At 39.2% G+C, this 23,846-nt stretch overlaps 1 protein-coding gene across 1 annotated transcript in view; it reads right to left on the bottom strand.

The window, feature by feature from the left end:
• Nucleotides 1–9,658, bottom strand: part of LOC306860537 (neuropeptides B/W receptor type 2-like) — a 41,875-nt gene extending 32,217 nt beyond the window's left edge. The window contains exon 1 of the mRNA XM_079402266.1: nucleotides 9,290–9,658. The gene's annotated coding sequence lies outside the window, so the exon portion shown is untranslated. The remainder of the gene's footprint in view (nucleotides 1–9,289) is intronic.
• Between the last annotated feature and the right edge of the window lie 14,188 nt (nucleotides 9,659–23,846).

Below are 23,846 nucleotides of genomic sequence, written 5' to 3' on the forward strand. Positions count from 1 at the left end.
GCCAAAATGGTTCTACTGAAATCACACATGACAGCTCAGTGATATTTCAGATATTACAGACAGCTGTCATTTCTAGAACAAAATAAATAATTTCGTGTTTTTCTCTTAGTAATCTGTGTAGTCACAAACACCAGATGTCTCACAGAAACTCACTTGCGTTTGTCTTTGATCTGATCTTTAATATTTAATTTGTACCAAGTAAAAACTTACAGTTTCAGACTTTACAAACTTTGCTGTTTACCCTCTCAAACACTTTATGTTTAGGGTTTTAATCTGAATCAAAATGTTGTGATTCATGTACAGACTAGATGTTTTTTTTTTTTTAAGAAATTAAAAAAATATATATAAAGTACCTATCCCTATCACAGGTTGTTTTACAAAATACTGTGGCATACAACTTTTTGAAATGGTTATGGCCGTATCCACCTTTTTCTTAATGAGCCCACTGCATTTTAAATTATCTGGTTTGGGGACGTTCCGTTTAAAAAGACTGCAACAAATAATTTCAGATCATAATATTGCACTATACAAATAATCCTTATCTGTCATTTTGACTGAATGGACTGTACAATTTCATTCATTTTCCATCTTCAGAAGTCAGGAGAATAGCATTATGCTTCGTATATTAATGTGATGTGATATAACAATGATATCTGTGAAATAGCTCTTTTTAGCCCAAAACATGATTCTTTTCATGTTTCCTTTGTATTCCGCTGTAAGCAAATGAAAAAAAAGACAACATATACTGTGCATTTGTGCTGCTCTCCTGATTTAATTTACAATATAAACCATGAATAATTCTCTGGAATGCACTAAGAATCGTTCATTTTTTTCTCCCCAAACCTCTTTTCTCTTTCCTGGTTTGTTTTAACACAGATTATGTAAAATGTAATTGTTACAAAATATAGACATCTTACTATTATGATATTTAACACGTCTGTAATATTGCTGTGCATAGAAAGAGCATCTTTAGGAGTTTTTCATGATATGTTGATATGTTAAATTTCTTTTTAATGATCGATGGTTGAAGGGTGAGTAAAATAATGTCACCTCATTGTACCCAGTTTTTGAAAATGCTTCACAGAGCGAACCTTTTGCTGATTGTTTACAGTGTAAATGAAGTTTACTCCCATAATTTGTGCAAAACATCATGGGGTGTTTTGGATAAGTGTAGTGTTTCACAAGATGTATATATATATTTTAAATAGGCAGTATAAGGCACAAGTAGGCGGATGTTTTATTCTGAATATAGCAACTGTTTATGGCTCTCCATCCTCAGCGCAACTCTCTTGCATTCTGGTCTGAAGATAAGATTACAGTCCATGCTCCATTTTGGAATGTTTTCATGCTGGGATTATGATGGCGAGTTGGTAAAAATACCCTCTGTTATTCTCCTGTGCCTGGCCACATCGAGAGCCAGGATTATGATGGGCACATATTGTGAAGGGGAACGTGAGAAAAGAGCAATCAGTCGTGAAATTTCATTATTCTTTTGAAATCAGGAAGATAAATGAGCAAGAAATCAGGAGACATGGTTCCAATCACACGTAGTGACTTTTCTAAAGCTTTGATCTACCCATTAGCTTTCATGGCTAAATGCCAGAGTGATTAGTCCTTTATCACTTCATATTTCATCTGCACGCGTCTTGTGATCTTGATACTAATTTTTTGTGAAAGGGGCACTTTTTCTCTCAGTGAGTCTTGTTACACTTTCATACGGTTTCAAACAATACAGTTTTATGTTACTTTAAACGTCCAAGTTCTGATAATAACAGAAGACTATTCAGATTTCACGAGAATCTGATGATATAAGAGCCCCCTGCTCCTTAAAGAGTTTTTTAACAGCAGCTGTTCTTTGCCATTATCACAGGTGGTTCAAACCAGCTCTGAAGCGCTTAAAAAATGATCGCCAGAACTGATTGGAAACTTTCAGGTGTTTCCTCGGCAACCACTCAGAAATGTGCAGTTGCCTGGAAATGTAACTTTTCTCTTTCAGCCAAGCATAGTGAGGTCACGTACAGGTTTAGGGACATAAAAAACACTTAACTTCTTGGTGGAGCTTATTCCCTATTGGAATCGGTGTCTTTGTTACTGTATATTGTTTTGTTGGGAAAGCTTAAGCGGTGCATACAAACCCCTTTTGATGAGCTGATCACAGCTCACAGATTACCTCCATCACTCCTTCATCACTCCATATCATGCATAAATACCCATAGGAGTGCTTGGTTCACAAGGTAGCGCATTATAAATAAGTGCTCTGAAATTGCAAGAATGTTTCTCAGATGTGTTATTTAGCGACAAAGAGATAAATGGTTCAGGGTTACCCACCCCTAGCTAGTTACTTTATGCTGGACACATTTATGACTGATTAATCTATTTTCTTTTTTTATGAACGTTACATTACAAATGACTTGGAAACTATTGGTTCACTCTCTTGTATGTACTTTATTTGTTTTAACCATGCATTCCAGTTAGTTTATGTAATGAACAGTCCATTGGAGGTGAGCATAGTGAGAACCCAAGTGCAGCTTTATTTACAAAAGTAATCCAAAATCCAAAATCCAAACAGAGACTTGACCTGAACAGATCTGACCTGAACAGACTTGACTTGGCATGAACAGACTAGACTCACCGAGAGCAGGTTACAACATCAATACACAACGAGAGACCATGGCAACATGAGGGCTACTTATAGCAAACACTAAGGGTCACATGACAAGAACCAACCAATGAGCAAACAGAACTGAGAACCACATGACAGGACAATAACCAATGAGGAACAAGACACATGACTAGAACAACCAATCACAACATGACACATTCACAAGGCAGAAATACATGAGGGCAAGGGAAGCATGACACTAAAGGCCCAGATATACTTCAAACTAAGTTTGTTTTCGTTCTTCGTTTGGGGGCAAAAAGAACTTTGAAAAGGCTGAGCGACGGTATACTGTTTTCGAACACTCCAACACCCCCGCGCCGCTGGAGGCGGGCTGTAGATTAAAATGGAAACGTGCTACGACACTCGCGAGTATGCCCTTAACACAACAACGATGCAATGATGGTGTATCTAGGTCTCTTATTAAACTGGATAAATTATTACACGTTTTTCTATTTTATGTGGTGTCATAATTTGATAAAAATAAAGGTTTATTATTTGATGTTCTTTTGGCATTTCATTTATTTCATACCTTTTAAATTCGCTTATTGAAAGAGCAACAACAGCAGCAGCAGCAGTATGGTGTAACATTTATTTGAAACACATGTATTTGGTACTTGCTACCTTATATCTTTATATCTTTTTAATTTCATTCTTTTCATGGCTTTGGAAAACTTGCATCTGATGTTTGTCTACGTCACTTTTTGCATAACTCCAGGTCATCGACACCAAACGTCTTTACAATTTCTTTCTAGGAATTAAATGCTTTCTCAGAATCTTTAAAGTCTCTTCGCGAGCGATCGTACAGGTGCGGATATATTTGTGGCAGTTCAGTTATTCAACACAGTGTATTTATGTTGCTAGTTACTTGGAGATGTTGTTCTCCTGCCTGACCTATGTTGAATGAGAAACGAACCGGGGGAAAAAAACGTGCATCAAAGAAGGCGGAGTTCCACCCACCGATTGCGTAATTGCCACGGACCAATGGTAGCTCAAAGGTGTTTAGGAGCCAAACCAACTCCCCCAGAAAGTTTGCTTTGGTGGGCTGTATCAAACTGCCAAAACCAACTCAAATCGAACTTCGTTTCGGCCTGATTTTGTTCTAAATGATGTCATATCAGATCGTTCTTCGATTTCGTTTGAAGTGTATCAGGGCCTTAACAGCATAAATCAAATTACAAAATAAAAGACATGAAAACAAGAACATGAAACAAAACCCAAAATAGACCTTACAGTTTAGTTGTTTACCAAGATATCGATGCCAGTGGCGAGCTTGAGATTAAAAATTAGACGTGTTGTGTGATGAAAACAAAACCAACAAGTTAATATTACTTGTGCAAGATTTTGTTTGCTGTTTTAGTATTATTTGAATGCTATTACTGTATTTATGAATAATTAGCTTTCGTTTTGATTTTAATTTTAATAATTTTGTGCTTTTGTTATTTGTTATTGTTTTTCATTCAAATTGAAATGTAAAAACAATAGTACTTCAAATTTTATTTCAGTTCAACGTTTTTTTTTTTTACATTTTTGTAATCTTGTTACCTCATGAAGTTTTATTTCAATTGACAAAAATTAGTTTTAATAGAATGTTTTTTGTTTGTTTGTTTTTTTATTAAGCTGTAATTTTGTAAATTATCTAAAAGTGAGACAATATTATTTAATTGTGTGTATTAAGGATACATAAAATGCTAGTTGAGAAATTAGTATATAAAAATAGTCATTTTATAAATAATATAATAACAGTGCATCATTTGAGATGTGGTGGAACATCAGATATACTTCAATATATATTTCATTGGACTTCAGCACTACTTCTGCATTAAGTACACAATTAGTTGTTCCAATTTAGCAGGCATTACTGCTTTTTTTTTCAACTGCTTACACACAAAATCTTTACTTCTGTCAGGACCACTATCGTCAATATAACTTACGATTAGCATACATTTTAGGTTGGGGGAGTGGTTCTGTTCTGGGCAAACACTCCCTGCCCATCCACGCAGCCTAGCATGGATAGGAGCAGGGAGAGCTGAATACCCCCCCGCCCCAGGGTAACAGAACAGAACCAACATTGATGATAAATGTAGCAGATATTATTAATGTTCTACGTGATTATTTTAACAACATGATTCAGTGGTCTGACTCGATATATTCACTGCCAAGTCCTGACTGGACGAGAGGAGGAGCTGGGGATGGAGATGGGTGATTAGTTCCTGAGCGAAGCGATGGCCGCTGAATAATTACTGAAGGGACCTTATGAAGGGAATTATGATTGGTGTCGTGATCCTATAAGTAGACGTGGATCAGCTGAGTGTCAGCTGATGCGAGCTTGACTAGCATGGCCTGCCAGAACTGACGCTATGCTCCATTTGTCACATAATTTCTGAAACCTGACACTCAAACACCAGAACCACACACCAAATTTGAAAAACTATACACTAATTCTCAGCCTTTGATTCAGTTTTCAGTTTCATAAAAAAATTTTTTGCAAAACAACACACAGTTCTCTATGTAACACACAAAAATCTAACATGAATTATTATTATGGTAAAGATGTTTGCAAACCACTATCGTCAGGACCACTATCTATAGCTGAGCCCTTACAATCTGACTCCCAGATGTCCTTCACTCCGGCGCCGGGACACCACGGACCCTGGGTGCTGCAGCAGTGGAGGACGCGAGCCAGGCCTCGGGTGACGACTTCTCCCCCCTCCCCGTCTTCGAGATCTCCACAAGGAACCGATTCGCTGCTGGTTTGTTTGGCCAGAGGAGAATTGGCCCTCCGATTGAGCCTGGTTTCTCCCAAGGTTTTTTCTCCATTCTGTCACCGATGGAGTTTTGGTTCCTTGCCGCTGTCGCCTCTGGCTTGCTTAGTTGGGGACGCTTCATTTCCAGCGATATCATCGACCTGATTGCAAAGACACTATTTAAACTTATTGACACATTATTTTCCTTTTTTGATATTGTGCAGTTGCTTTGACACAATTTGCATTGTAAAAAGCGCTATATAAATAAAGGTGACTTGACTTGACTTGACTATTGTCAATATAAGGGGCAGTCGTGGCCTAATGGATAGTGAGTCGGACTTGTAACCCAAAGGTCGCGGGTTCGAGTCTCAGGTCCGGCAGGGATTTTTGGTGGGGGGAGTGAATGTCCAGCGCTCTCTCCACCCTCAAACCACGACTGAGGTGAGACCTGGAGCAAGGCACTGCCCCCTGGCGCCACAGCGTAAATGGCAGGCCAATGCTCCGGGTGTGTGTTCACTGCTGTGTGTGTAAACTTGGATGGGTTAAATGCAGAGCACAAATTCTGAGTATGGGTCACCATACTTGGCCACACTTCAAGTTATGTTTCCTTCCTTTCCAAATGTTTGCTTGTGAGATACTTTTATTTCATATACAGTGCTTCATTTTGCAAGAGATGTGAGGCATTTTGCATTTTGTGTGTGCAATTCTTGGATATGTATGTAGAGTAAAAAAAAAAAAAAAGAGAGGCAAATTTTTTAAAATGTGTGTAAGCAGTTGAAAAAAACTAAGTATACAAATGTTGTATACTAAAAGTACAGTTGTGTGGTTTTTTTTGTATATAAATAGCCTATGTAAATATATTTGTAGTATACTTAGCATGAAATTAATGTATTTCAAATACATTTTAGTATATTCATTTTTATAGGGTTATTAAACAACAATTGTCAAAATCTGACTACACAATGTGCATTGATTAAAAAAAAAACTTTTAAATTATCTTGAAAAGGTTTTCGACTTCTCAAAGGTTTTGTTCCTCGGAGGCCATAGAAAGCCTCTAATTATCCAGATATTGACAAGCAGACAGACAACAATCCAGAAACAGTGTTAAGTGTGTATGTGTGTGTGTGTGTGTTTTAGAAAACAAGAGTAGTAAAGTAAGTCCAAGTGTTAATCCTCATGATGTCTGTTGGCAAAAGAAAAAGAAAAAAAAAGAAGAGGTTCCAGCGCTCAGCCTGAGGTGATAAGCGAGTGTGTTCAGTGCAATGGCAAAAATGGAAGAAGACACGTTAAAAGAAAGAGGTGTCAACATATCTGTAAAAGACAGAGCGAGCTGAAAGAGAGAGAGAGGGAGGCTGATGGACAGAGAGTGGATGTGGATGAAAAAAGACAGTTTACTCCTTAAAATGAAGAGAAATACAGCGAAAACAGTTCTTTCAAGGGAAATAAGGGAATTTAATGTAAAATTCAGTGTATTTAATATTGCTGGCACTTTTGGTGTCCACAGAAGAGCATCCCACATGTGTGTGTCCACATGTTTCAGTAGCACAGGTGTCTGTGGTCTAGTCTGTGCATAAATAGAGCAAGACATGGCTTTAGGGAAGGCCACTGTGTCAATATCACACACACAAATATTTGTTTTTTGTCATGGTGGAGATTCAGTGGACATTCAGTGTTTTTATACTGGGCTAATGATGTAGTCAATCCTTTAAACCTAAACTTAACCCTCAAAGTAAATGTATTAAATCTATTTTAATATAATTATGAATTATTAAAATTATTTAATATAATTAAAAGCCATTTTAACTGGGGAACACAAGCATGGTAAAGCCTAAAGTCACCCACATAGGGGGCAGCCAACAGCCTCAATGGGAATAAAAAGCTAAAATAACATAATTTCTTAACGTAAATGACATTTTATAGGGTTTAAAGATATCATTAGCTTAGGATATTTGGTCCTCACAATTCAGGCAACCATGACACATATGCAAACACATCATGTCACAACAGTATCCTGTTAAAAAAACAGCACCTTGTGTGATTTTAATAAGCATGTCATTTTTTATCCCCTGCCTGCTCTGACTCTTCATGCAGTTTTTCCTACAATATACTTTAGTCAATAAAGGCACATGGCCTTTATTTGAGACGCTATAAAAAAGCTGTTTGATATCACACCCACAGCTGTCGCTTTTTTCAATTCACATTAAGAGGCTCTCTTTCCACTCTCCCTGCTCTTCCTCTTTCTTTTTTGAAGGGGAATACATTCAAAGTGAGAGCTGGGGGGCATTATAGTAGAGCTCATGAGAGGACTGCCACCGCCTGTGATGATGCAGCCAATCAATTGAGATTGCTACTCTTTCATTAAATCATTTAGAGGAGTGATAGAAAATTTGTGACACAAATACTCTAATTCATTTTAAACCCTAGTCTATATAGAGGCTGGTCAATTAACTCTCTCTGCATGTTTCCCTATATTTTAAATTCCAGTCTAGATTATAAACACTACCATTCAAAAGTGTGGGGTTTCTTTCCCAAAAATATTAAGCAGCCCATTTGTTTTCAACATTAACAATAGTAAGAAATGTTTCCCGCCAAATCATCATAATAGAATGATTTCTGAAGGAATGGAAGTTGAATACTGGAGTATTGGAATAAATTGCATTTTCATAAAAAAAAAAACAAATAAATAAATAAAAATAAAAAAGTTATTTTAAATTCTAATATTATTATTACTTATTTCACTGTATTTTCCATTTGTATTTTAAATTGAACATCCTGTAAACTATATTCAATTTGATTCAAATTCCAAATTAAGAGTTCAAAATTCTGTTTTTCCACAATCTATTTCACAATCTTTTTTTTTTTTTTTTACCATGTTTACCTCAGTAAAAAGTGATGTTCATACAGTAGTTCTATATATTTAATGGATGGCAACACACATATTTTACTACTTCATAAAAATACTTATTTCTCTTTCTGAGCACCTTTCTGAGAGGGACAGCAAATGGCTGATGGGTTCCCTCCTTTGAGGCTTTGATGTCCTGGAACAAGAACTGAAGACTGCTCCCTAACAAGATTCAGTGAGCTTTCTGACTTTGAGACCTAAATAGAAAGCTCAAAAAGGTTGCATGCATTTTCTCTCTCTCTCTGTTTCTCTCTCTATATCCATTCACCCTATTCTCTGTTCTCTTCTACCTGTCTTTCAAGCAATGAATCTACATCAGTGTGGAAAGGCCTGAAAGCCATCACCAGTTACAAGACCCCTCCCCCCAGCACCAAGGCCAATCAACAACTGGCTGAAGACTTGAACAAGTTTTATTGCAGATTTGAAATACAAAAGCCTGGTGTAAGTAATTAATCAGAATCATTATTCTAATTTTTAGCTTTTAGGGAATCACTCTTAAGATTCAATATTTATATGATTAATTGAGATTAATCAGAATGTCCAACGTATACCTTGTTAACGGTACCTTATTAACGACTTGTCTAGCAAGTATTAAAATCAGCACGTTATCTTTTAACAATTGTGTTTATTTTATTCGCGGCCAACGATAAAACAACCCAAATAGTTAACTTTAGTTATCAAGCTCATGAGCGTAGGTAACGCGATCTTTTGGAAAGTAATTAAGATTTGACAAAACACATAGCAACAGACATGAGATTTCTTAATAGAATCAAAGTTTATTTCACTACTCTAACACAATGCTAAGCTAAGCAACACAAAACAAAAGACGTAAACACACACATTCGTTGCAATGGATTGTTCTGATCTGAAGAGAGTCTTAGGTTCTAATGCTTGTTTCAACCTGAGGGAAATCATACACGGAGGAACTCTATCTTTACTCTTAAAATATAAATACAACCAATTCAGGAGATTTTGTATTACTGTCTTTTGCTTTCGGTCGAGGAAAGGAGGTTCAAGGAGTCTCTACTTCAACTTTTCTGCTTTCAGTTGAATTCAGCTCTTTTTCCAGTTCGAGACGGACCGTGCGCGGATTGGCGGCTTGGGAGGTCTTCGTCACGAGGGTACTCTTCAGTGGTTGGTTGGCTTCGTGCTGACTTGATGACGCTCTCAGGAAGTCGTTTCCATTCCTTAGCTTAAGATGTTAGTTTCTCTCAAAGTTTAACTGAGTCTTGGTCTCAGTTGCAATGCTCGGCCGTGATGTTAGTGGCAAGAAGCGCTTTGCAGTGCGTGAGCAAACGAGAGACGAGCAAGTTTAGCTTAAGCTTCTCTTTTCAGTTTCCAACAACAACCCCTTTTCAGTTTTTGCATCTGTTTTTAACGGGCTGATTTGGGATCTGCCCACGGGTGCCTGACCCAATCGGATTCTTCCTCTGGGGCGTTTGATCCAATCGCAAGTGTTTCTGTAGGGCGGAGCTCCACCCTGCACAGCCTCTCTCCGTGCATACATTATCTGTTCAGACATTTATCACATGAAAACTTATTAACAGCAGATTTCTATTCATATTATGATCATACCTTGCAGAGAAAAGATCATTTTCATTCACACCATATTATTACTCATGAAATCAGCTTTTATCTGAAACCAAACACCTATGTTTTTGATATGCACAAAAATACATATATCCTTTGTATTCATTACGCGGTTAAAGCCATAGATGAAACAATCCTTAATTCTCAATAACCACATCAATCATGTGAAAATGAACAACTAGTGATCAGGAATATTATGCCTCAAAAGATTACAACAATATCATGTTCAATAACACAACAAGTCTTTTAAACGACCTGAGAACAACCTTAATATATATTATTAATATATTGTAGATATTGTCTGGAATATATTGCTTTAATAGCAGAAACAATAATAATAATTGTCCTCTTTAAAATCCTTGAGCAAAGCATTTTGCTCTGTGTCTATTAGGAAGCAAAAACGGCGCGATCCTGGAATGTGCTAATAACGCAAGTTCATAGGAAGGTCACTTTCGTGGAGATCTGGAGATTTGTCTTAGTCCTGAATCGGCTGTGAAAACTTCTTCTTCCAGATACTTTTCATGAATTACTGCAAACTTAATGGAGGGAGATTAGGGAGTATGTGGCGCCACTCTGGTTCAGACGCCGAAGTCTTTGTCCTGTTTGAATTTATTTATGATAAATCGATCGCGAACGCTGAAGGTGCTCTTCTTTAATGACATCCAGATGTTCTTCCCAAATATATTCTGGGTTTTAAGGGTCTCCTGGGACCAGAGGATTTATGGCAGGAGAGCGGGGAGTGGAAGCTTTGATTCTAACTTCAAGAATGTGTTCAAATTAGGTATGTATGCCTGTTGTGTTTTGACTCAAGCACTACACTGGTCTGACAGCCCACACCCACTCTGTCCGTCTCACAACACAGCCATCAACACCTTCCCCCTCCCTCCCCCCTACTGTTTCTCAGCCTGTAATCAAGATCTGTGAAGGAGATGTAAGCAAATTCTTCAGGAAACAGAAGATAAGGAAAGCCAAAGGCCCAGACGGTGTCTCTCCAGCCTGCCTCAAAGCCTGTGCTGTCAAGCTATCGTCCATCTTCACATTGATCTTCAACAGATGCTGTATGAAGTCCCCTCCTGCTTCAAACGCTCCACCATCATCCCTGTACCCAAGAAACCAAAAATCACAGGACTTAATGACTACAGACCTGTTGCTTTAACATCTGTGGTGATGAAGTCATTTGAGAGGCTCGTGCAAGGGATCAGTAAAGGGACCAGTAACACGGCCCACCTGAAGGACTTTACTGGTCCCTTACTGGACCCCCTGCAGTTTGCTTACTGAGCAAACAGGTCTGTGGATGATGCAGTCAACATGGGACTGCACTTCATCCTCCAACATCTGGACAAACCAAGGACTTATGCAAGGATCCTGTTTGTGGACTTCAGCTCCGCCTTTCAACACCATCATCCCGGACACCCTTCAGAATAAACTGACACAGCTCTCCGTCCCCACCTCCGTCTGTCAGTGGATCACCAGCTTCCTGACAGACAGGAAGCAGCTAGTTAGGCTGGGAAAATACACATCCAGCACCCGTAATATCAGCATTGGAGCTCCTCAGGGCTGCGATCTCTCCCCACTGCTCTTCTCCCTCTACACGAACGACTGCACATCTAAAGACCCCTCTGTCAAACTTCTGAAGTTTGCAGATGACACTACAGTCATCGGCCTCATTCAGGACGGTGACGAGTCTGCTTACAGACAGGAGGTTGATCAGCTAGCTGTCTGGTGCAGTCACAACAAACTGGAGCTCAACACGTTTAAAACTGTAGAGATGATAGTAGACTTCAGGAGAAACCCCCCTGCTCTCCCCCTACTCACCATCATGAACAGCACTGTGACTGCAGTGGAGTCATTCAGGTTCCTGTGCACCACCATCTCCCAGGACCTGAAGTGAGATACTCACATCGACTCCATCGTGAAAAAGGCTCAGCAGAGATTGTACTTTCTTAATCAACTGAAAAAGTTCAACCTGTCACAGGTGCACATGACACAGATTTACTTTGCTGTTATTGAGTCGATCCTGTGCTCATCTATAACTGTATGGCTTGGGTCAGCCAACAAATCAGATATAAGAAGACTACAGCGGACTGATAGGTTAGCAGAAAGAATCATTGGTGTCCACCTGCCCAGCCTTCAAGACTTGTACTACTCCAGAGTGAAGAAACGGGCAGGTAACATCATCACAGACCCTTCTCACACTGGACACGACCTGTTTGCGCTTCTCCCCTCACGCAGACGCTACAGATCTCTGTGCACTAGAATATCTTGGCATAAAAACATTTTTTTCCCCCATGCCATCTCCAGCCTAAACAACTAACACAGGAATTATTACATGTGTCCTGTAATTCATTCCCCATCTCTAATTATTGACTCTCTCCCTAGTACTTTGTAAATAAATATGCATATTTTTCTAAACAGCTGTATATATAGAGTAAATGAGGCGCAAATCTGTACATCTTCTGTTCCAGATTCTTACACATTATTATTATTATTGTTAAGTCTTACTTAAATGTTTCTGTTCTCATGTCAGATATGTATGTACCAGAGCTTCTTAAAAAACACAACAAATTCCTTGTGTGTTTGCGCATACTTGGCGAATAAAGCTGATTCTGATTCTGTTCTTTCCTCCCAAACTCTTTGTCTCTGATCTCTTTCTCTTCTTACTTAGTTTAATACTCCTTAGAATACTCTGTTCTATGTCACCTCTGCATGTGTGTGTTATGGAGATGTTCATATGCGAGTGATAGGCCAGGCTGAGCAGTGCTCATGCATAATGCAGGTGGACTAATGAGCTTCCAGAGTGTCATCCACCCTCACATCCCAACCAACGCAGGCATTTACAAGCTTATCGAGACCACTGTGTAATCTGCCTTATGTGTCTGTGAGAGAATTATAATGTGAAACAAGCAGATATTAATTAAAACATCCCACACACTAACAAAAAAATACAATGGTCACACTATGTTGCTTGTTGTTTTGGACATTCACCATGGTAATTCCATAAATTTCATTCATTCAGGTATCTGAGTGTATATATATATATATATATATATATATATATATATATATACACACATATATACACATATATACATATAGGTTATGCCCTGCATTTATTTGATTATCATTCTTGGCTGACATGAGCAAAGAGGGCTGGGGGGGGGGGGAATCTGCATTATTTATCCTTGTGATCTTTCATTCAACAAGAATCTAACCTTTCATTGAAGTAAAACAATTATGCTTAAGAATAAAATATATCTGAAGTATATTCCCATTCATATTAAAATTTTGGGTGACTGGAAACATGAAATTGTCCATCCATGACTTCCTGTTCCACAGGATTATAAATATAAGGAACGCAAAGCCCAAATTACCTTAATCATCCATCATCAGAATCAGAATGAGCTTTATTGTCCAGGTATTTTTGCACATACAAGGAATTTGTTATAGTGACAGAAGCTCCACAGTGCAACAGAAAGACAGCAACAGGACAGGACACAGATAATAAAAGAATAATATACAAATAGACAATGTACAAAACAGCAAAAACACAATATAATATAGACAATTATGTGTGTACGGGTCTGATATGTGCAAATTTGAAATGAAAAAAATAAGTATGTGTGGTGAATAAATAATGTATAATAGAGTTGTGTGTTCCACGTTTAGTGTCAAGTGTTCATGAGATGGATTGCCTGAGGGAAGAAACTGTTTCTGTGTCTGGTCATTCTGGTTCTCAGAGCTCTGTAGCGTCGACCAGACGGTAACAGTTCAAAGAGGGAGTGAGCAGGATGTGAGGGGTCCATAGTGATTTTGCCAGCCCTTTTGCTCACTCTGGATGAGTACAGTTCTTGGAGAGAGGAGAGGGCTGTACCAATGATTCGCTCAGCAGTCCGGACTACCCTCCGTAGTCTTCTGAGGTCAGATTTGGTAGCTGAGCTGAACCAGACAGTTATTGAAGTGCAGAGGATGGATTCAATGATGGCAGAGTAGAACTGATTCAGAAAGTCCTGTGGCAGGTTGAACTTCCTCAGCTGGCGAAGGAAGTACGACCTCTGCTGGGCCTTTTTCACAATGGTCTCAATGTGATTGCCCCACTTCAGGTCCTGAGAAATTGTGGTGCCCAGGAATCTGAATGACTCTACTGCAGTCACAGTGCTGTTCATGATGGTGAGTGGGGGGAGAGCAGGTGGGTTTCTCCTGAAGTCCACAATCATCTCCACAGTTTTGAGCGTGTTGAGCTCCAGGTTGTTAAGACTGCACCAGACAGCCAGCTCCTTAACCTCCTGTCTGTAAGCAGACTTGTCACCGTCCTGGATGAGCCCGATCAGTGTGGTGTCATCTGCAAACTTAAGGAGCTTGACAGAGGGGTCTTTAGATGTGCAGTCGTTGGTGTAGAGGGAGAAGAGCAGTGAGGAGAGAACGCAGCCCTGAGGAGCTCCAGTGCTGATGGTGCGGGTGTTGGATGTGAATTTTCCCAGTCTCACTAACTGCTGCCTGTCTGTCAGGAAGCTGGTGATCCACTGACAGATGGAGGTGGGGACGGAGAGCTGAGTTAGTTTATTCTGAAGGGTGTCCGGGATGATGGTGTTAAAAGCGGAGCTGAAGTCTACGAACAGGATCCTAACATAAGTCCCTTGTCTGTCCAGATGCTGCAGGATGAAGTGCAGTCCTATGTTGACTGCATCATCCACAGACCTATTTGCTCTGTAGGCAAACTGCAGGGGGTCCAGTAAGGGTCCAGTGATGTCCTTCAGATAAGAAAAAAACAGTCTTTCAAATGATTTCAGAGTCACCGACGTTAGAGCCACAGGTCTGTAGTCATTAAGTCCAGTAATTTTGGGTTTCTTTGTAACGGGGATGATAGTGGAGCGTTTGAAGCCTGAGGGGAATTCGTACAGCTCCAGTGATCTGTTGAAGATCTGTGTGAAGATGGGAGCCAGCTGGTCAGCACAGATTTTTAGGCAGGCTGGTGACACCCTGTCTGGGCCTGGTGCTTTCCTTCTTTTATTCTTCTTTTCGCACGTCATCTTCACATAAGGAGTAAATCCAAATAATAAGTGACCCTGGACCTCAAAACCAGTCATAAGGGTCAATTTTTGGAAATTGAGATTTATATATCATCTGTTAGCTGAATAAATAAGCTTTCCATTGATGCATGGTTTGTTATATTTGTCCGAGATACACCTATTTGACAATCTGGAATCTGAGGGTACAAAACAAAAAAAAATCTAAATATTGAGAAAATTGCCTTTAAAGTTGTCCAAATTTAGTGCTTAGCATTGCATATTACTAATCAAAATTAAGTTTTGATATTTACAGTAGGACCAGTAGGTGGTCCTGCGAGACACGACATTTCGTTCCACTGCATGTCCCCACATGTAGCGGAATGACAATAAAGCTCAACTTGAACTTGAACTTGAACTATTTACAGTATAAATTTACAAAATACCTTCATGGAACATGATCTTTACTTAATTTTGGCATAAATGAAAAATCAATCATTTTGACCCATACAGTGTATTTTTGGCTATTGCTACATATACCCGTGCGACGTAAGACTGGTTTTATGGTCCAGGGTCACATATAGTTCTGATGTGCAGCAAAAGATTGCTGAGCTTCATAAAATAGAAAGTGGCTGTAAGAAAAGAGCTAAAGCATTGAAAATTCCCATTTCCACCATCAGGGCAATAATGAAGATGTTCCAATCAACAGAAAATGTCATAAATGTCCCTGGAAGAGTATGTGTGTATGTGTGAGGATCACAGTTGGAAAATTGCAGAAATTAGTTGAGTCTTGGGAGCAGAAGGCCTCAAATACATACATATATAAGCAAGCAAGCAAGCACATAACACACACAAACTCCAGCATATTCAGCTGCCAGACACTACTGGGACTTCAAACAGGACCAGGATCTGTGGTTAGGTAATAAAAATAGATTTATAGCAGATAGATGCTGTAGGATATCAGAGACCGAATCAGACAAATTTAAGATTCGATCAGAACATCAAAACATGAGGAGCAGAAATTCCAAAAAGGCCAACAGGATGTCATGAATCAGATTCCTAGCTTCAGCCAGTCCGAAGAAAGCCTAACCAACCAGCCTCTTTCACAGAACAGCTTGTAACATTAAGACAAAATAATACTTATTGATAAGTCCAACTCAGGAAGGAGACTGTCAAATTTGGGGGCAAGTAATCAAGACTGATGGTCAAAGAGATGGCCATCGCATGTGTTCCACGATAGAAATCACGAGCTTCCTTAGATTGACTTTTCCCCCACATAGAAGACACATAGACCAGACTGAAATTCCTTTGTTCACAGAACATGTCCCTATGTCCTAGACAGAACTTCACAGAGAGTTTTCCATATGCACCTAAAATCATCTTAAAAGACTTATGAGCAGCTAATCATTTCTATGCATAACTCCATATTATGTATGTAGCCCACACATTAGACTATCATGTTTTAATCACATATTATGTATGTCTTTTTAATAACTATTGAACGACTTTAAGGATTTATATTAGTGTTTGGTATGTATGAGTTTGAAAGATCATGCTTTAAACGTTTCTTCCAATCAATTCTTTGTCAAATGTATCATATTCTGGTTATAGAAATCACATTCCTATATTTTGCAATACTTTGGAAAATTCGGACAATGTGACTGACCATGACATGTTGATTAATTGATCGGGTGGAGAAACAAAGCAACACCCCGAGCCAGGATAGTATCTAATTGGTCAAGACAACCATTAGGAGGTGTCAAAAAGCAGAGTTTAAAAACTCAGGACACCTTCTTCACTCCCTCTCTGCTCTTCTAACTTTTAGCCATGCTTTTTGTCATTAGTTTCTGTGTTCTTTGAGCGCCATTCCAGCGTGCTTCGGCCTGCACGCCAGCTGCTACTACGATGAGAAGAAAAACCACCTAGTCTCGTTACCTCATTTTATTCTTTTACTTTAGTTTCTTTTCTTTCCGTTGAGTTTCGTGTTCAAAAGTTAAGTTTTCCGCAAAGTCCAGTTCGACCGCACCCGCTTCAAATTCAACTAGCAACTGAAACCATCTCCAGCCAACGCCCAACGATTGGCTTCCCAAGACATCACTACAGATGACCACTGAACTTGTTGCCAATCAGCAACCTTGGGAAACCCCCTTTCTGCAATGACAACAACAAAAGGGAATCCCTTTACACAAAGGCAACGCAAGCAAGTAACTTCCAGATTTTTGCTGAGCTGGTGCATTTAATATAAATTTTAGCCTCACTGAGAAACTCAATATGAGGGTTAAATAAGTGATTGATGGTTGTTCAGGTCTATAGGATTTCACATATTAATTCTCTTAAACTCATCCTTTCCTCACATTCTCTCTTTCTGCAACGTGTGAATGTGTGAATGCGTGCTCATGTGTTAGATTAGTTTACATGTCTTAGATTTATCAAATAAAGCCTTATTTATATTGAAAAGAGAAGTATCTTGTGTTTTGTGCTTACAAGTTAATGTCTTAAACTGCCGATCTTGTTGCTATGCTATTTAATAGTGTTTTCACTATATTTTGGATTTTAATATCCAGTGCAGAGTTAATGTTATACGGCTTGTTCAGTGAAATCGCTGCCGACTCAGTAATCAGCCGTGAAACAGTGAGTCTGTTCAAATTCCCTGTAAAATCATAAATTATTCATTTTGAGTTAAATTAAACTGTTTCCTTTTAAATTATATATTACCTTACAATGCCATCATGGGATTTTATCAAAACAGATAAATAAATAAATAAAAACCTGACTACCTCTGCTAGATATCTTATAATGGTCTATGACTGGATCTTCCTTCAAGACAAAACAAACATTAAAATCAACACAAAAAATGGTTTACTGAGCACAAGCTTCTGCCATGACATCCCAGTTCCCTGACCTGAACCCTCTAGAAAACGAGTGGGGTGAGCTGAAGAGGAGATGTACCAACATGGAGCTGGGAATCTGAAGGATCTGGAATGATTCCGTAAGAAGGAATGGTATCAGTGCTCTCAATCTTGCTGTTTTGTTTCCTGAGGTGATGTGGGCGTTTACAGTTTTGCATGGCTCACGTGATGATTACTGTATGAATACCATGCGCTAGGGGTGGGTGTGAACACATTACAGATAATGAGCTCAGACAGGAAAGACTGGACCTCAAGCTGGTTTCGTATGGATTACTTTATCAGAGAATATTTGTTTCTGATATGACTTTATTTAAACACAGGCACTTCAAGTTTTCTATAGATATAATTCTTATGTCTGTGTGTCAAGTATTAACAGAGGTTGCGTTCATTTTTGTGGTGCTTTTTATAAGCTCATGGAGGCCGAGATGGCAGAAAGCACACCTTGTTTGTTTGTTTTTTATTTTACAAAAGCACAATGTTTTGTTGATATTGCAGGTGTAAACAAAAAGTAGACCCTTTACCGTTTCAAATGATGTATTACTCTTATCTATACGATCAAAAATGACAGAACATTTTAAGTTCTTTTCACTGTTATCAGGAAAAATGCAAGTGATTATTCAAGTTTCTGTTTTCATACTTATGTAATTTTTTAATCAGTATTAAATTACTGAAAGAAGTATGAGTTACATTTTTTAGGTTTAATAATAGTTTTAATAGTAAGAAAACTTGAGAGTAACTTGAAAACAGAATAATTAGTAATCTGATTACTTTTTATAATGCAGTTATCAGTAATGTAATCAAATTGCAATTTTAAAGTAGTAATTAGTCATTTGTAGTGGATTACATTTTTTTGAGTAACTTATCCAACACTGATTATTTTATTATATTTTTATTTAAGAAATAACAGATAACTTCAAGTATGAAATATTTAGCACATGAATTAATGGATAAATGTGTCTGTCTCTTGTGTGAATGTGTTTCTATTTTCTCAAGTGCAACACAGCAGAAACAGCTTTCCAAATCACGCCTTGAATGACTGTAAACAAGTTAACGCTTGGCAGAGTGCCCGTTTAGGCATGCCAACATCGCGCTGCAAGAAAGCATAGTGGTTTAAATTGCTCTTCATTCTCTCCCTGTTTCTTTAAAGAGTCTCAGGGCTGTGACAAGTGCACTCTTTGAGGTGAGAAGCCTGGTATGCCTTTATTAAGAGTGACAGCATGCTACCAGAACATACCCGTAAAAATGCCACCCTGCCACTGTGTCCTGTCAAAATGTCAACAGAATATGTCTTAAAGCTCAGGTGATGCTGCAACACCCTCTCTAGCAGCATGTCAGAAAAAAACTGTTTTTTGCTTTCCACATTTCAAGGTCATTTAAAACCTAAAACTATAAACGTGGAAGTAAAGACTTTTGAATGTGTAAATGTTAAAAACGGCTTGATTAGTTGTTGAAAAGAACAGTATTTACCTTAAGAAATATGGCAGCGTATGAAACGGTTAGCAATCAATCAGTGAAGTCAAAACATCAGTTTAAGAAGTCCTTAAAATGTGTACCTGAAAACTCCAGTCCAATCAACTGTCACTCATAACCAGATGTAAATGTCTAGTATGCATTTGATTTGTGTAATTATTCATCAAAAGCCACTAGCCATTATTCTGTTTTTGGCTTGTTAGCATGTTAGCACTAGAAACAAACACACGTCTAAAAGAATGCTAGCTCGCTTTTAAAAAGGAACTAAAATGAGTGGTTTATAAAGTCTTTGACTTTCTTCTCAACAATGCAGAGTACTCGGATGCCTTATTATCAGCTCTTTATTCATAATTATAGCTGAATAACTGGAGAAAAATGGCGGTCATCTTTGTTACTGCAGCCCACTCACTGTCCTTTTTATTTAGCACAAAGCAACTTTGATTCCTGTTTTACGCAGGGGAGCATGTTTAATAATTAAATCCATATGAAATATAGTCAGCGTGTTCACACTTTCATACAGTAACTGAAGTTTAATTTGTTCAACACAGGTTAAGACTACGCATTGTGTTATAAAACCCGTTGAAGTCTGTGTGAATTAGTTTGTGTGTGAGAGAGAGAGAAAGGGGGTGACACTGTTGATGAACTTCACAAATTCACTTTAATTAGTTCTGTGTAATTAAAGATGTCTGAATAAAGATAATTATAATTTCCATTTGCATTCAGACCTAACAAAACTACAACAATGGCACTGTTTGTCAACTTCATTCTTCAGTGCTTATGGAAATATGATCAATGCTTTTGTTTTATGCATTGCACACTTTTTGCTTACTGTTCTGATTTGCTTCCTTTTGGCTGATTTCTCATCAATTTATATAATCTGTGCAACTGCATCACCAACAAGGCGAAAAGCATCATTAATATAAAGAATGGGACAGCAGCAGAGTGCCTTTCAATCAATGCTCTGAAGCATCATAGCAAAAGTGTATCCTTTCCACTGTCTGATGAGATGCTTGACTGATGTTTTTTCTCTCTGTCTCTGTCCAGACAATAACCTGTCCTTTTGAAAAGGTCTACAGGTATGATTATGAAACAATTCTTATATGTACTGTACTTTTATATTTATAATAGACAATTTTCCCTCAGCTTGAAAAGGTATTTTTATAAATATACATATATTTGTTTTTTGGAGCCAGATTTTACATTGGAAATATCATACTTCGAAAGAGTATACTTTTCAGGACACTTAAAAGGTTAGTTCACCTAAAAAGGAAAAATCTGTCATTAATTACTCACCCTTATGTCGTTCCAAACCCATAAGAATGAAGATATTTTTGATGAAATCTGAGCGCTTTCTGGCCGCATAGACAGCAAGGCAACTGACATGTTCAAGGCCCAGCAAGACATCGTTAAAAATAGTCCATGTGATATCAGTGGTTCAAATCTAGTTTCATGAAGCTACGAGAATGCTTCCATGCACCGTGATACACTCATGAACATGCAGCAGAGACTTTCATTTAATATTATGTTATCTGCAGTGTTGGGAAGGTTACTTTGGAAATATAATAGATTACAGATTACAAGTTACCCTACTTAAAATGTAATAAGTAGTGTATCTTTTCAATTACTTTATTAAAGTAATGTAACTGATTACTTTTGGATTATTTTGATTACTTTTCTAATTTCCTAATGTTTTCAACTGTTAATTACTTTCAAACATGTAAAGCAGACAGGGTTAACCTTACAGTAGTACTCAAGACTAAATCTCTAAATCCTTCATCACTTGAATTAAGATTATAATATTTTCATTTTAAAGGAGACATCGGATGCCAAATATCGTCATTTACATATAAATGTGTCTTGGCAGTGTGTGGACACAACCACCCTACAATGATACAAATTTTAAAATGATAAAAAAGCCATTTTTTAATCCCCCAAAAACCTAAACAGTCAAGCCATTTTGATTTTGGAGTGAATAACCACCTTCAGTACCATGACTGAGGTGAGACCCTTGAGCAAGAACCGAACCCCCAACTGCTCCCCAGGTGCTGCAGCAATATGGCTGCCCACTGCTCCGGGTGTGTGTTCACAGTGTGTGTGCACTTGGATGGATTAAATGCAGAGCACAAATTCCGAGTATGGAATGTGTGTGTGTGTGTGTGTGTGTGTGTGTGTGTTATCCATGCTGTTAATAATTATGCATTTGGTGAGATGGCTTTTGAACTCTGATCCCTGACAAGCAGTAAATTTTGTTTAGCTTTATATCCCAGGTTTAGATGGTAAACACAGCAGGATTACTGATTTTAATTACCCTGGATGCTCGAGGCATTGGTGGATTGTGACATTGTGTGCTTATGCAGGACCACATTCAGGAGGAAGTTGTTGAGAGAGAAGAAGGCTGTGGAGAGGGAAATAATTTCTGAAATATCTATAGATATAGCTGAATTTACCAAGCAGACAGGAAATGCAAGATGCAGGCCTGAATGTGCCCCCTGAGATCTTCTGTTTATTGCATGCATGCTTACAGGATTATGGGTGAAATGACAGCAAGCGCTCTCAAAAAGTGACTGAGATCCAGCCCTCTCTGAGATATGTGCACTTTTGCCACTATGTTATCCTGATCTTCATAAATATATGTACAGTGGGGCAAATAAGTATTTGATACACTGCCGATTTTTCAAGTTTTCCCACTTACAAAGAATGGAGAGACCTGTAATTTTCATCGTAGGTACACCTCAACTGTGAGAGACAGAATATTAAAAAACAAATCCAGAAAATCACATTTTATGATTTTTAAATAATTAACATCCATTTTATTGCATGAAATAAGTATTTGATCACCTACCAACCAGCAAGAATTCTGGCTCTCCCAGACCTGTTAGTTTGTCTTTAAGAAGCCCTCCTATCCTCCACTCATTACCTGTATTAATTGCACCTGTTTGAACGACACCTGTTCACACACTCAATCAATCAGATTCCAACCTCTTCACTATGGGCAAGACCAAAGAGCTGTCTAAGGACACTAGGGACAAAATTGTAGACCTGCACAATGCTGGGATGGGCTACAGGACAATAGGCAAACAGCTTAGTGAGAAGGCAACAAATGTTGGCGCAATTATTAGAAAATTTAAGAAATTCAAGGCGACTGTCAATCTCCCTCGGACTGGGGCTCCATGCAAGATCTTGCCTCGTGGACTATCAATGATCCTGAGAAAGGTGAGGGATCAGCCTAGAACTACACGGGAGGACCTGGTCAATGACCTGAAGAGAGCTGGGACCACAGTCTCAATGGTTACCATTAGTAATACACTACACCGTCATGGATTCAAAACCTGCAGAGCGCAAGGTCCCCCTGCTCAAGCCAGCACATGTCCAGGCCCGTCTGAAGTTTGCCAAAGACCATCTGGATGATCCAGAGGAGGCATGGGAGAAGATCATGTGGTCAGATGAGACCAAAATAGAACTTTTTGGAATAAAAAACAACTCACCGTGTTTGGAGGAAGAAGAAGGATGAGTACAATCTCAAGAGCACCATCCCAACCGTGAAGCATGGGGGTGGAAACATCATGCTTTGAGGGTGCTTTTCTGCAAAGGGAACTGGATGACTGCACCGTATCGAGGGGAGGATGGATGGGGCCATGTATCGCGAGATTTTGGGCAACAACCTCCTTCCCTCAGTAAGAGCATTGAAGATGGGTCGTGGCTGGGTATTCCAGCATGACAATGACCCCAAACACACAGCAAGGGCAACTAAGGGGTGGCTTCGTAAGAAGCAGGGTTTATTAATATTTCACGAGTTCACACTTACATATATTTAGCACGAGTAAGGTAATGCATATTTGGCAAGTATAGTAATGCGTAGTTGCGTAGTGCTGTCCCAAATATGCACTGAGATCTGGCGGGAGCTGATTTTGAGAAGTCTCTTGTATGGTAGGCCGAAGCTTTCTTGCTCTGTGGGAGCGGCTTGGCATAGGATGGGTAGGCCCGACCGACCACTGGTGGACTGCGTGGTTGGGCGCCCGGTCCGGAGGGCTCGAACCAATGCTCAACAGTGTGCTCAACAGTGTGCTCACTGCGTTGGAACGAGTGAGCCCTACAGGCCGATGGAGGAGGAGCAGCGTAATTGTGGCCCTGACAAGGGGGGCCCGAGTTGCCTTGAGTGGAGCAGCTCACGGAGTCGGCATACGGGCCCTGCTGGCTGTTAGCCCCTGCTAATCAGAGGACAGAGGGCAGGTAGCTGACCGAGAGGGCCCATGAAGCCTCCAACTGGAGATCAAGACTCCGGACGTCAGACGAGTAGGTCCTATCGGCTTGACAGGTAAAAAGAGTTTGGGACGAGGAGGACTCTCGCAACATCCGAAGGGAGCTCAAGACTCACGGCATCAGATGGATGAGCCTCGCTTGCGGACGGCAAGTATAGGAGCCAAGCCGGGAGAACTCTCGCCGACATCTGACGTGAGATCAAAATTCATTGCATCAGACAGGTAAGTCTCGCCGGGCGGGTAGGGAGAAGAAGAAAACCGGACTGGGAGGGCTCTCGCAGCATCCGAGGGCAGATCAAGACTCAGG

Source organism: Barbus barbus (genome assembly GCF_936440315.1).
Source record: "Barbus barbus genome assembly, chromosome: 41".
NCBI lineage: Eukaryota > Metazoa > Chordata > Actinopteri > Cypriniformes > Cyprinidae > Barbus > Barbus barbus.